This window comes from Siniperca chuatsi, linkage group LG11 (genome assembly GCF_020085105.1).
Source record: "Siniperca chuatsi isolate FFG_IHB_CAS linkage group LG11, ASM2008510v1, whole genome shotgun sequence".
NCBI classification, from domain to species: domain Eukaryota; kingdom Metazoa; phylum Chordata; class Actinopteri; order Centrarchiformes; family Sinipercidae; genus Siniperca; species Siniperca chuatsi.
The window spans coordinates 7,057,503-7,070,968 of NC_058052.1; the positions used below are offsets into that span (position 1 = coordinate 7,057,503).

The 13,466-nt window shown below is 45.8% G+C and overlaps 1 long non-coding RNA gene across 1 annotated transcript; it reads right to left on the reverse strand.

Moving 5' to 3' along the window:
* Positions 1–11,299: 11,299 nt before the first annotated feature.
* On the reverse strand, positions 11,300–13,466 carry LOC122884619. Its single transcript, XR_006379931.1, has 6 exons — positions 13,153–13,466; positions 12,720–12,891; positions 12,464–12,588; positions 12,241–12,349; positions 12,023–12,103; positions 11,300–11,599 (listed from the first exon to the last, which is right to left on the reverse strand). It is a non-coding gene; the product is annotated as an uncharacterized LOC122884619 (long non-coding RNA).

Below are 13,466 nucleotides of genomic sequence, written 5' to 3' on the forward strand. Positions count from 1 at the left end.
CTCTGTCTGCCTGTATTCTTTTGTGTCTGACCTCAGAGATCTCGCTGAGAGCCCATGATGAGTCATAGCTCAGTCTGGAGCCTCTGCATCGCAGTGGGGAGTCGGGAATACAGAGCAGCTCCAGCGTTTTACCAACACACACAGATACACACACATCTCACGCATTTGCACATGCATAAAGGCGGACAAACAGACAGGAGCGGAGGACAGATTCACAAGTAACATGACGCCTACGTAAAAATATGCATAGACACACAGGATAAATAGGTAAAGTGTGTGTGTGTGTGTGTGTGTGTGCATTTCAGAGTGATCTAGAGAGACATTGCAGTAGAAGGGGGAGTGTTTTTAAAGGTGAACACATTTGACAAGGTGTAAGCTCCTGAGCTATACCTTCTAATTAACAAAAAAGAATATTCATGGACACACACACACACACACGCACACACACACTCGCAGACATTGTTATTCAAAATAATGCCTCATTCCCAGCAGCAGATTATCTTATTGTCTAACCCTGATCCTGTAATATGCAGCACTGTGACGTTCCTGTGATCTTATTCACTTTTGCTGGAATCGTCAAGAGCCCTCCACGTCCCTGATTAATTTCACTTGGCGCTGTGATTGAAATTCACGCTACTACCTAACACGCCGCTACATTAAGACAGTTTCCGCTGTTGTATCCCTGCCATCTCTTGCCGCGCTGTATTTGAGTTTCATCTCTGTGTGACTAAAGAGCGTGTTTTCCATTCTCCCACCCTGCACCTCCCGAGACTGCAGTGGGATCTCAAAAGAACAGCATGCTGTGATGTATATTTCAGCTACTTCCTTCAGCAAACCCTATCTTAAAAACCCATTTTTCTCCCACTCTTTCTTTTCTTTCTCTTCCCTCATGTGCTGCAGTGGTGTGTTATGTGTGTGTGTGCTATGTAGTCGTGACACCGACCCTGGAAAATGTTTAGCTGGGGAGCTCTTGCGTCAGCGAGGCTCTTTTTTCATCTTAAACAAGTTTCCACCGCTCCCCTGATCAATGACTTGGGGTTGTGCTATGTGATACCACGCATCAATAGTGAGTAAAGGGGTGCAGAGAGGAGAGCTGTCTCCAATTTACCCAGGTGAGCCTCACTGGGAGTTTGAATGCATTTTGCCTCCATTGAGTGAAAGTATAGAGATGAGTCATGTTTCAGACACATTCTGGCTCAAGGAAATAAGCCACATGTCCTGCAGCAACACAATACCATGAATAATGGCAGGTAGTCTGCTCACAGTCGGATTTACAAACAAATCAGGTGTATTCGGACATGCAGGACTTGGATCTCTGTTGTGAAACAGACACTGCCTTGCGACCTCTCCATAAAAATGCCTGCATGGTGGGGAACAACGCAATAAGCTTTAATTGCGGATTTAAAGAGGTGCTCCAGCAATTTAGTATTGCACTTTCAAAACGTTGTGGGAGATTTGAAAAAAGAATAGTCAAAATTGATGCAGCAGAGGCCGAGATAGCCTGACATTTAGTCCCTAGTATGGGTCAAGCTCCAAAACCGCTGGATCCTACATTTCCCATAATGCAACTCGATGACGTGTTTTGTTAGATCATCCCTGACTGATAAATGCCCACGCCTTTCAAACTCTCATGCTACCAGTTCCTAACATCGCCCAGCCCAAGCTGAGATAACCATAGATATAAAACACTAGATGTGACACGTCATAATGACTTGCCATTCCAGGATGGAACCACATGGCAGCCATTTTACCTCCTCCTTGAACCGCCACCTTAACGTGGTGGAGGGGTTTGAGTACCCGAATGACCCTGGGAGCTATGTTGTCTGGGGCTTTATGCCCCTGGTAGGGTCTCCCATGGCAAACAGGTCCAGGGTGACGGGTCAGACCAAGAGCGGTTCAGAAGACCCTTATGGATTTTTTAAAACCAAGGCCAGTTACGTCGCCCGGATTGGCGCTACCGGGGCCCCACCCTGGAGCCAGGCCTGGGGTGGGTGCCCGACGGCGAGCGCCTGGTGGCCGGGCCTTTCCCCACGGGGCCCGGCCGGGCACAGCCCGAAGGAGCGACGTGGGGCCGTCCTCCCGTGGACCCACCACCCGCAGGAGGATCCGTAAGGGGCCGGTGCAGAGAGATCTGGGCGGCAGTCGAAGGCAGGGGCTTCGGCGACCAGATCTCCGGACACAGAAACTGGCTCTAGGGACATGGAATGTCACTTCGCTGGGGGAAGGAGCCTGAGCTTGTGCGGGAGGTTGAGCGTTACCGGCTAGATATAGTCGGCCTCGCCTCCACGCACAGCCTGGGCTCTGGAACCCGTCTCCTCGAGAGGGGCTGGACGCTCCATTTCTCTGGCGTTGCCGGGCGGGGAGAGGCGGCGGGCTGGTGTGGGCCTGCTCATAGCCCCACAGCTCAGCCGTCACGTGTTGGAGTTTACCCCAGTGAACGAGAGGGTCGCGTCCCTCCGCCTACGGGTGGGGGACAGGTCTCTCACTGTTGTGGCGGCCTCACGGGCCGAACAGCAGTGCAGAGTACCAGGCCTTCTTGGAGTCCCTGGGAGGGGTACTAGACAGTGCACCGCCCGGGGACTCCGTTGTTCTACTGGGGGACTTCAACGCCCACGTGGGCAACGACAGTGACACCTGGAGAGGGGTAATCGGAAGGAACGGCCCCCCTGATCTGAACCCGAGCGGTGTTCAGTTGTTGGACTTCTGTGCTAGTTACAGTTTGTCCATAACTAACACCATGTTCAAGCACAAGGGTGTCCATCAGTGCACGTGGCACCAGGACACCCCTAGCCGGAGGTCGATGATCGACTTTGTTGTCGTATCATCTGACCTCCGCCGCGTGTCTTGGACACTCGGGTGAAGAGAGGGGCGGAGCTGTCAACCGATCACCACCTGGTGGTGAGTTGGATCCGCTGGCGGGGAGGAAGCCGGACAGACTTGGCAGGCCCAAGCGTATCGTGAGGGTCTGCTGGGAACGTCTGGCGGAGCCCTCTGTCAGCAGGGTCTACAACTCACACCTCCGGGAGAGCTTCTCCCAGATCCCGGGAGGTTGGGGACATTGAGTCCGAGTGGACCATGTTTTCCACCTCCATTGTCGATCATGCGCGGCTCGTAGCTGTGGTCGCAAGGTTTCTGGTGCCTGTCGCGGCGGCAATCCCGAACCCGTGGTGGACGCCGGAAGTAAGGGATGCCGTCAGGCTGAAGAAGGAGTCCTATCGGGCCTTGTTGGCTCGTGGGACTCCCGAGGCAGCTGACGGGTACCGCAGGCTAAGCGTGCTGCAGCCCGTGCGGTCGCAGAGGCAAAAACTCAGGACTGGGAGAGGTTCGGAGAGGCCATGGAGGAGGACTATCGGTCGGCCTCAAAGAAATTCTGGCAAACCGTCCGGCGGCTCAGGAGGGGGAAGCAGTGCTTCACCAACACCTTGTACGGTGCGGGTGGAGAGCTGTTGACCTCGACTGGGGATGTTGTCGGACGGTGGAAGGAATACTTTGAGGATCTCCTCAATCCCGCTGTCACGTCTTCCGAAGAGGAAGCGGAGGCTGGGGACCCGGAGGCGGACTCATCCATCACCCTGGCCGAAGTCACTGAGGTTGTTGGCAAGCTCCTTGGTGGCAAGGCTTCGGGGTGGATGAGATCCGTCCTGAGTATCTTAAGTCTCTGGATGTTGTGGGACTGTCTTGGCTGACACGTCTCTGCAACATCGCGTGGCGGTCTGGGACAGTGCCTCTGGACTGGCAGACCGGGGTGGTGGTCCTCTGTATAAGAAGGGGGACCGGAGGGTGTGTTCCAATCACAGAGGATCACACTTCTCAGCCTCCCGGTAAGGTCTATTCCAGGGTACTGGAGAGGAGAATTCGTCCGATAGTCGAACCTCGGATTCAGGAGGAGCAGAGTGGTTTTCGTCCCGGTCGTGGAACACTGGACCAGCTCTATACTCTCCATCGGGTGCTCGAGGGTTCATGGGAGTTTGCCCAACCAGTCCACATGTGCTTTGTGGATCTGGAGAAGGCATTCGACCGTGTGCCCCGGGCGCTTTGTGGGGAGTGCTCTGGGAGTATGGGGTCCGGGGCCCTTTGCTAAGGGCTGTCCGGTCCCTGTATAACCGGAGCAGGAGCTGTGTTCGCATTGCCGGCAGTAAGTCAGACCTGTTCCCGGTGCATGTTGGACTCCGCCAGGGCTGCCCTTTGTCACCGGTTCTGTTCATAATTTATATGGACAGAATTTCTAGGCGCAGTCAGGGGCCGGAGGGTGTCCGGTTTGGGAACCACAGGATCTCATCTCTGCTGTTTGCAGATGATGTCGTTCTGATGGCTTCTTCAAACCGGGACCTGCAGCATGCACTGGGACGGTTTGCAGCCGAGTGCGAAGCAGCTGGGATGAGAATCAGCTCTTCCAAATCTGAGGCCATGGTTCTTGACCGGAAAAAGGTGGTTTGCTCTCTTCGCGTGGGTGGGGAGTCCTTGCCTCAAGTGGAGGAGTTTAAGTATCTCGGGGTCTTGTTCACGAGTGAGGGACGGATGGAGCGTGAGATTGACAGGCGGATCGGTGCAGCGCCTGCAGTGATGCGGGCGCTGTATCGGACCGTTGTGGTAAAGAAGGAGCTGAGTCGAAAGACAAAGCTCTCGATTTACGGGTCAATCTACGCTCCTGCCCTCACCTATGGTCATGAGCTTTGGGTAGTGACCGAAAGGACAAGATCGCGGATACAAGCGGCCGAAATGGGCTTCCTCCGCCGAGTGGCTGGGCGCTCCCTTAGAGATAGGGTGAGGAGCTCAGTCACACGGGGAGCTCGAGTAGAGCCGCTGCTCCTCCACGTCGAGAGGAGCCAGCTGAGGTGGCTAGGGCATCTGATCCGGATGCCTCCTGGACGCCTCCCGGGAGGTGTTCTGGGCATGTCCCACCGGGAGGCGGCCCCGGGAAGACCCAGGACACGCTGGAGGGACTATGTCTCTCGGCTGGCCTGGGAACGCCTCGGGATCCCCCCGGAGGAGCTGGAGGAAGTGTCTGGGGCGAAGGAAGTCTGGGAGTCCCTGCTTAGACTGCTGCCCCCGCGACCCGGCCCCGGATAAGCGGAAGAAGATGGATGGATGGATGGACTAGATGTGACACGTCATAATGACTTGCCATTCCAGGATGGAACCACATGGCAGCCATTTTACCTGCGTCCAGTTTTAAACTTGCTGTAATTGGAACCTATGGTGAAAGAGGCTTATATTGTCTTTATAATCCTTGTATTTTCCTACCAATACATAAGTGCTGAAACAAAGTTTCTGGTAGAATTTTATTTTTATAGCTCTAAGAGAAAAAATCATGCTCACAATTGTGCATTTATATTGCAGACAATGATTTAAATGTTCAATGTTTTCCTGAATTTAATAGGTAAGAACACACAAAAACAAAGTGCAATATCTTACAACTGTAAGACTACATTTCCCATACACCCCGTCACTTCCTGTTTTTCCGTTTTTTTTCTGGTCAACCAGCATGGGGTTTGTGTTGATGATGAGAGGAGAGGTTGAAGAGCCTTGCTAACTGTAAATGAGGAGATATTTTTGTTGATAAAGCAAGTTTTGTTTGGAAAGGCTTACTTTGTGCCGTAACGCCTTCAGCAGAAGTCTTCATTCTCATCGCAAGATAACGATATGAACATAAAAACTTGATGATAAATGATGACAATGTGGAGAAATCGCAGGAATTTTGCAAAATTGCATGCTTGACCTGAACTGCTGAAGTACAAATCTCCTTTCTCCCACTGGATTTCTTTGCCTAATCAAGACCTGGATTATTTTTATTCGCTTTACTGAAAGGAAAATCGTGTAAGGCTTGAGGTAAGCTGACAACAAGTGATGTTAATATATGATGACTGACTGCAGGATTCAAGGCGGCTAATTTTGAGTTAGCTAGATATGGTGAACAGGTAACGTTAAGTGCGACCCATAGGCATACATCTATTGTTGTATGTTTACTTTCTTTACTTTCTGTATCGTTACACTTGATTGGCATGGAATCAGCTGCTTAGCGGTCAAATGTTAGGGTAATATAACGTTATCATATAGTTATAGTTATAGTTATAAGTTAGTGTAGCTGACATTAAAACAAAGTTTGCAGGTTATAACTTATCTTTTTAGCTAACAGACCAATGTTGAGAGTTAGCTATCAGCAATAACTTTGATGTAGCTGTTACTTGGTAGCTAACAGTCAACTTAACTAGTTCACTAACTATTTGTAGTTTTAGTTGACCCACATGTAAAAATTATACGTCTATACTGATGTGTGGAAAGTGATACCAGCCTTGCTGGTCTCTTTGGTCCTTTAAGTAAAGTAATTAGGAGCTGCACAGCCGACAACCATAGTTGCTGCCCATAGGTGGCGACTGTAAATAATACCCAGGTAAGATGGCTGACGGTTATCCCATATGTTATGACAGAATGTCGCATCTAGTGTTTTTTTTATCTAAGGAGATAACCCTGATGACATCTCTATGACATCATCAGAGTTATTTTTTTGGAACGCCCCTGAAGCCCCTGAAGCTCCTGAAGACATTACACACCAGCTCCTCATGAGTCAATAACTTCCTGAAGTCTATGCTGGTTGCCTGGTTACCTCATGGTGATGACGAGACTGCAGGAAGTCACTGTGCCCGGCAAAGAAATAGTCCGGCATGTAACTCCTGTAAAACCACAGAAACGTCTATACACAGTGGTTGTAAACATCTTTATTCCTTGAAGCAATACATTACATAACAAATTAGGGTGACATGATTTTCTGCAAGAACTAGTTCTATAAAGGGACACGGAGACTTTTCAAGATTAAAAAAAGGCATCTTCATTGAACAAGTACCAAGATAAAGTTTATTGACTATAAAAAATCTTGGAACTCACTGCAATGGTAAATCATATCGTTTTATATAAATGAAAAATAAATATATTTTGTAGTCGGCACACACACACACACACACACACTCCCACCACACACAAAGACCTGTACTTCCCATAAAACATACAGTCATCGGCTTCTATTTTCTGCCTCTAAGTGGTGTTGATGTTGAATCATAAGAGGTAAACTGAGGGATAAAAACAGTCCACAGAGTCGAGCTCCTCCAGATGACTAGCTTTCAGTCTGAGGAGCTCTGTGGTAGCTTCCTCTCAAGTGTTTGCAGTGCAGATCCTCAACTGTTTGATCCCCCAGCATCATCAAACTCTTATAGTTTGATTATGTTTAACTAAGAAGATCCTTTTAAAGACTTGAGGAAAAAGGCACACAACTCAAAAGATGCTCATAATGGTTTGTTTTTGATCAGCCTATTTTTGGGTTTCTTCTTTATACGCTAGGGAACATGAGGGCCCTGTCAGAGATGGCATTTTCCCTGCTTTTATTTCATTTTATATAAAAGATTTTCTGCATAAATCGAAACTGTCGTGGTTAGATATTATGCCAAGATGAAGATCAAGGTAACGCATTTTAATAGAGGAGTGTTTTCATGGAATTTGAATCCTCTTAGTGTTATTTTCATAAAATTCAAACACATATTTAAGGTTAGTGAGGGTGAGCAGCAGTACACGCGTATGTAATTTTTCATATATAGAACCTTTCAAAATGGCTTCTTCCATGTGAGACACAGAGAGGTGTGAAATGTCAAAAGGCTGAACAAAAACAAACAAACAAACAAACAAAAAAAAAACAGAAAGCAATTCCACACCTGTGGAATTCATATGTCGTCTCTGTTGCTCCACAGATGCTGTTAAAATTGTCAGCGAACGCACCACACAAGGGGGTAATGGCAAAGAGTGGCAGGAGCAGCAGCAGAAGAGAAAAATCTATGTTTTAGAAATCCCTCATATCACATTTCATCGGCAGTCTGCTTCATGTGTTGAGCTGGAGAAAATGGAGAAAGTGGGTTTTTATGGCATACCCCTGTAGAGTAATCAGAAGCAGTGGCTAAGCAGAAGTGACAGCGGCGGTTTGGGATTAGGGTCAGTAGCTGCACACAGCTCGCTGCTGAGAGAGAGAAAGGAAAGGGGGCGGAGGGAGGGGGGTGCGCCAGTGGGCAGGGGCCAGCTGGCGGAGGCCTGGGTTAAATCAGAAAATTTCATTCCTGTACCTATCAGAAATAACACATCTGCAACTAAGGCTGATTAACCATCCACTTGCCCGGAAAGGGAGGTGGTGTGGTTTTTGACTCGTGTGCAGGACCGCGTTAATTAGCAGGTGTCAGAGGACTTTTTATAAAGTGAAGATTATGACAGGACCCTATTTCACTCTGGACTCTGTGTGACCTCGTGCTCATTAATGTGCTGCTGCAATCAAATGTTAATGCTCCTCTGAGGTTTTGGATAATGTTTGGCCCATAATCAGGGCTCTCATGTAATGTAGCCATAAATGCTAATATTTGGCTTTCAGTGACACTCGTGATGGGTCTAAATCCTTTTGCAATCAGTTTATTTTGGGACGGAAAAGGCACAAGTTCAAGTAAATGAAAAAGAGTAGACCACTCTAAGATTAGAAACAGCATTGGAATGGTTGGTATTAGATGCTTCTTCCTCCACCCTACTTACACCACAATGTCTATTAGACTTTATTTTTGTTGTCTATTTTTCATTAAATCAGGTTAGTCCCACTGTGGGCAAACTGAGTTCCTAAAGAAGAAGAATAAACCCTCTTCAGCAGGGTAATAGACAAGATAGGACAAAATGAGGGAGACAAAGACAGAGCCATATATTATACACACAGGAACAACTGAAACTGCCTCTAAAGAGTGAACATAATGAAAGCCTTGAGTCTCCAATACATTTACCTGATATAACCCTAACAAGTACTTTAAATTCAGTATGACGAGTTGGTTTTTCGATGCAGATGAGGCAGACTTCACTGTAAAAATAACCCCTGTCATCTAGCATTCAGTCACAAAAATTCAGAGGTGTGATGTGTGCATTTTTAGCATCAAGACGTCATTACCATATTAAGAGATCAGAGACATGGTGTAGGGAAACCTCATCCCCATGTCTTTAGTTAAAGAAACAATGATCAATACATTCAGCAAAGCTTGTCAATGATTATCCACATGGTGACTTTATTTGCAGACCATTAAATCTGCGACTGCCTGGGGTGTGTGTGTTTGGGTGACTTGTCAACAAAGGACAGTGGTGAAAGAAGTATTTAGATAGTGTACTTAAGTAAAGATAGCAATACCTCATTAAAAAAAATACTCTATTACAAGTAAAAGTTCTGCTTTCAAGGGTTTACTTATGTGAAAGTACAGAAGTATTATCAACAAAACTTAAAGTATCAAAAGTAAAAGAACAGTACATGCTGGAATAATGGGTGAATGTGTTGAATTCTAATATTGTTGGATCATTATTATTGATGAATTAACATGTAAACAGCAATTAAAGTAACTACAAGGAACTTTCATTTTGTGTTGATTCTGGCGGCCCCTGTGGACAAAAGCGGTAGTGTTTCCACCGCCTCGTGACGTAAAGATCTTGATCTGGCTAGCGCGTGCGTTTGATTTGGAAGTGAGTGAAAGAAAGACGCAACTTATTTTTAATACTGTTTTTCTCTTTTAATCAGCTGTTTGTGGGATGCATAGCGATGAGGGAATGTATCTATTTGTGGCTATGTAAGATTAATAACTGTAACATGACGATGGTGAAACAACGTAAACTTTGTTTTAGTGTCGTTCATACACCGAGGTTACATGTAAGCCTACAACTAACAGATTCGGTTGCTCAGTAATATTAATTTTGTTGAGAAAACTAAAGTTATCAACGTTCCCTTGTAATGTTATGTCTTCATATAATAAGCTAACAGCAAGATGTAGCTCGGTAGCAAATAACGTTATAAGCCAGTTGTATTACAGTAATGTTCACCATGACCTATAACTCCATGGACTGTACACAGCCAAATAAAATAGACACATTACATACCTGCCTAGGAGGAAGAGGGCCAATTCAGGATCGGCTTTGAATCCTTTCAAATCCTGTAATTCTCTCCATCTGTTGAATGACCGACCAAGACTGACTAGTGTTTTCGCCCGTGCTCTGTCACTGTCCCTTTTTCTCTTGGCTGAACCTGCCCCAGTATCAGCCATGACCACAAAATATAACGTCAAAAATAAAATTCTCTAAAGGAAAATCTCCTCCTGCTTCCTTTTAATTGGTTAGCGTACTACTCACTGTGAAACTTTGCCTGGGAAAATGTAAACATCCGGTCTGCGTGCCGTAAATAGTTTCATCTGATTTCGCAGGGAATCGGACCCGGTGACAGGCATTGAGAATAACTATATAGAAATAGCCAGTCTCCTCGTTCAGGGTCTTGTTTGCTTATGTGGGTCATATACAGGCATCAGTATTAATTTGAGACTGTTTCATAACCAGTTAAAAACTCCTTGTAGTACGTTTAAATGCTGTTGATGGTTGAGGTGGCGCCAATTTGAACAGTTTTGGGTAGTCTCGTCAATAGCAAGGAATCATATCTTATGAACTGATCACATGTTCTTCATGTAAAATATATATCTGAAAAATAACTAGCTGTCAAATAAATGTATTGAGGTAAAAAGTATAAAGTAGCATAAAGTGGAAATACTCAAGTACCTCAAAATCGTACTTAAGTACAGTACTCGATTAAATGTACGTACTTTCCATCACTGACAAAGGAAGTAATGATACCTGATATGTTGACATTTGTATCAGAGGTGTTGAACCATATAACCTTGAATAAAAACTATCCAACAGTATGTTTTGTATTCTGTTCGGTTTTAATTAATTGTTTCAAACAACAGTTGGTGAGTGGAACTGTGCCTAATATAGAATAAATGTTCAGTTAATTTTTTTGAAGCCACAGCTCTTAATTGTAATCAGTGGGCTACAGAGTGGAGCGTTTGATTTCCTGTCGACTTTATGGCAAAAGTGCCACAAAGTGTCACAAGGTCCTAGACATCCAGTCGAACACCTTGGTATGGTGGCCCTGAGAGTTCAACGCACTGCGTAACGTAAGAAAACAAATGCAAATAGACAAAACACAAGCAAACGTCTTCAGCATTTTAAAAACACAAGCGCAGCATTGTGAAAAAATCACCGTACCATGGTCTATTTTGTAATATTCAAAATATTCAAAAAAGTTATTTAATCCAACTGCATTTCAATATACAGTATGTTAGTTGCCTGATGAGTGACATTTATGAGAGACTACTTAGATATTTCAATACAAAGCTACACATGCTGCTATTGTGACTACCAATCCTTTTCCAGTCACTTACAGACAGCTCAGAGATTTGGTTCAGTTTCTATTTTTGTTTATTTTTACATGCAGATAAATTACATGAAGAACGACACGGTAGATTATTACAGGGAATCATTCCACAATGTCTACAGAGCAACACCAGCACAGAAGAGGCTGCCTCTGAGTGATTCTGGAGCCGGAGGCTGAGACGCCATCAGAGTTGATGCTGACATCAGTGGAGTCAGCTGTTGGTACTGTAGGTACAGAAGGAGCTTCAGCAGTAGAGGGATTGTTGATTGCAGCTTTATCAGCTGGAGCAGCTTCATCCGATTCCTCACAGGTGTCATTTAGGCCAGTCAGGTGCGACTGAAGCGTCATCTGTAGAGGCAGTGGCGACAGCAGCTGAAACAGCAGCGCCATCTGATAATCATTCGAGCAAACAGCAGGTACGTTTTCAACACCTGAGCAACTGACTCTTTGTTATTTGATTCAGTGGCAGCAGAGGCGACATCTGTTGAGCTCATGATGGCTGAAGCTCTGTCAGCTGCGTCCACTGCAGCTGAACCACCACTTACTGAGAGCTGGTGTCGTCATCACCCGGTTCGCTCAGGATTAGAAGCGGGGGAATCAGAGCTACACTTGGCGTTATTGCCGTTATCATCTGCAGGAGGCTGACAAACAGTATTCTCAAGCTTCTCCTCTGGGGTACAGTCGCTTTTGGAATCAAAGTCAAAGGTTGTTCAAACCTCATTATTATTAGTATTAATTCTTTACTTGTACAGTATTACAAGGCTCACCTACCATCACTAGGTCATCCCAACAGTTGAACCTGGTTGAGCTGCCTCTGTGATTTTGGGGTGGGAAGCCAGTCGCAGCCTTGTACTGATCAGCCGTGTAAAACAGCAGAGAATATTTTTGAGATACTTTTTCATTTTTTTTAACAGCTGCAAGAGTTGCAGCCAAATCTAGAAAAAAAAAGATCTGCTCTGCTTGCTGCAGTGTAGGACAGGGTTACATACCTTGAGCCTCCTTGGTTCGGGCTGAAGTAGAGCAGGGTGTTGGTGCCGTTACACACAGTAACAGCTCGTCCTCTGGCTGACCCAAAGTGTCCTTCACAATAGTTTTCAACTGGACAGAAAATATGTACACAAAATTGCATCAGCCAAAAAGATACTCAAGTTTCTGTATTTGGGGTTTGACATAAAGCTGTACAGTTAAATCCAAGTATATTAGATTACATACCAGGCAATTCATGCACCTCTGTGGGGATTGGCAGGCTGCCGAGGTACATGGTTGCCAAAACAGCATCCAAAGACCACATAGCTACTGCCTCTGGGATGGGAAGGCCCAGAGTAACATCTGGAGACCTGAGGGTGGAAGACAAGCGCCTATCATTAGATGGACTTTCTGCTCAATGATACATATTAATGATCTTTGCTGGCATTGGACGAGCTAGCCAAAGAAGACCAAAAAATGATATAACTGATGAAAAACTCACCTGTATCCAACTGGCTGCACGATGACGGTGCCCTTGACATCAAAGTCAGCTGAACCAAAGTCAGTTTGACTCTGAAGGGTTGGTCTTTTTGGTTCACCAACATGATGTTATGCAGTTTAATATTAGTATGAATGACACCAACAGTCTTCAGAGACTCGAGCGCGGCGAGCAGCTGCAGAGACAGAAGAAGAAATAAAGACAGCAGTTGAAAATCTCAGCACATCTTGACCTCAGTGTTGGTTTGCACACAGTTTGCATCCTGCTTACATTTGTGAGTATTACAGTACATATCAACATGCTACCATTGCTCGGTGATGGTGATGATCAAATGATGATCATGAATGATCAAATCCACACACTGTGATGATACAGCTACAGTTAATGTTGGTATTTAATGAAATGCGCCACTCAAAGACACAAAAAGATGATCTACCTCTCTGTTGGGTTCCTGGAATCATTGGCCCCCTTCATGATGATCTTGATGGCCATGATTTCTTTGGTTTTTATGTCTTTGCACTCAGGGACTTCACTAATGCAAATGTTAAACCTGAAGCTCTGAAGCTGGTACTCACTGATCCTGCTTTACAACACGTCCCAGGGTTGGATCTCTGAGTCGCCATGACAGAGACACGGAGAGAAACTGTGTTAAGTCACTACATTCAGTCAACACATCATGCACAAACATACAACTAAACTATCAGGGGAGTAAACACACGGATGATTTCCAGACCATTTAAATGAAGAGCG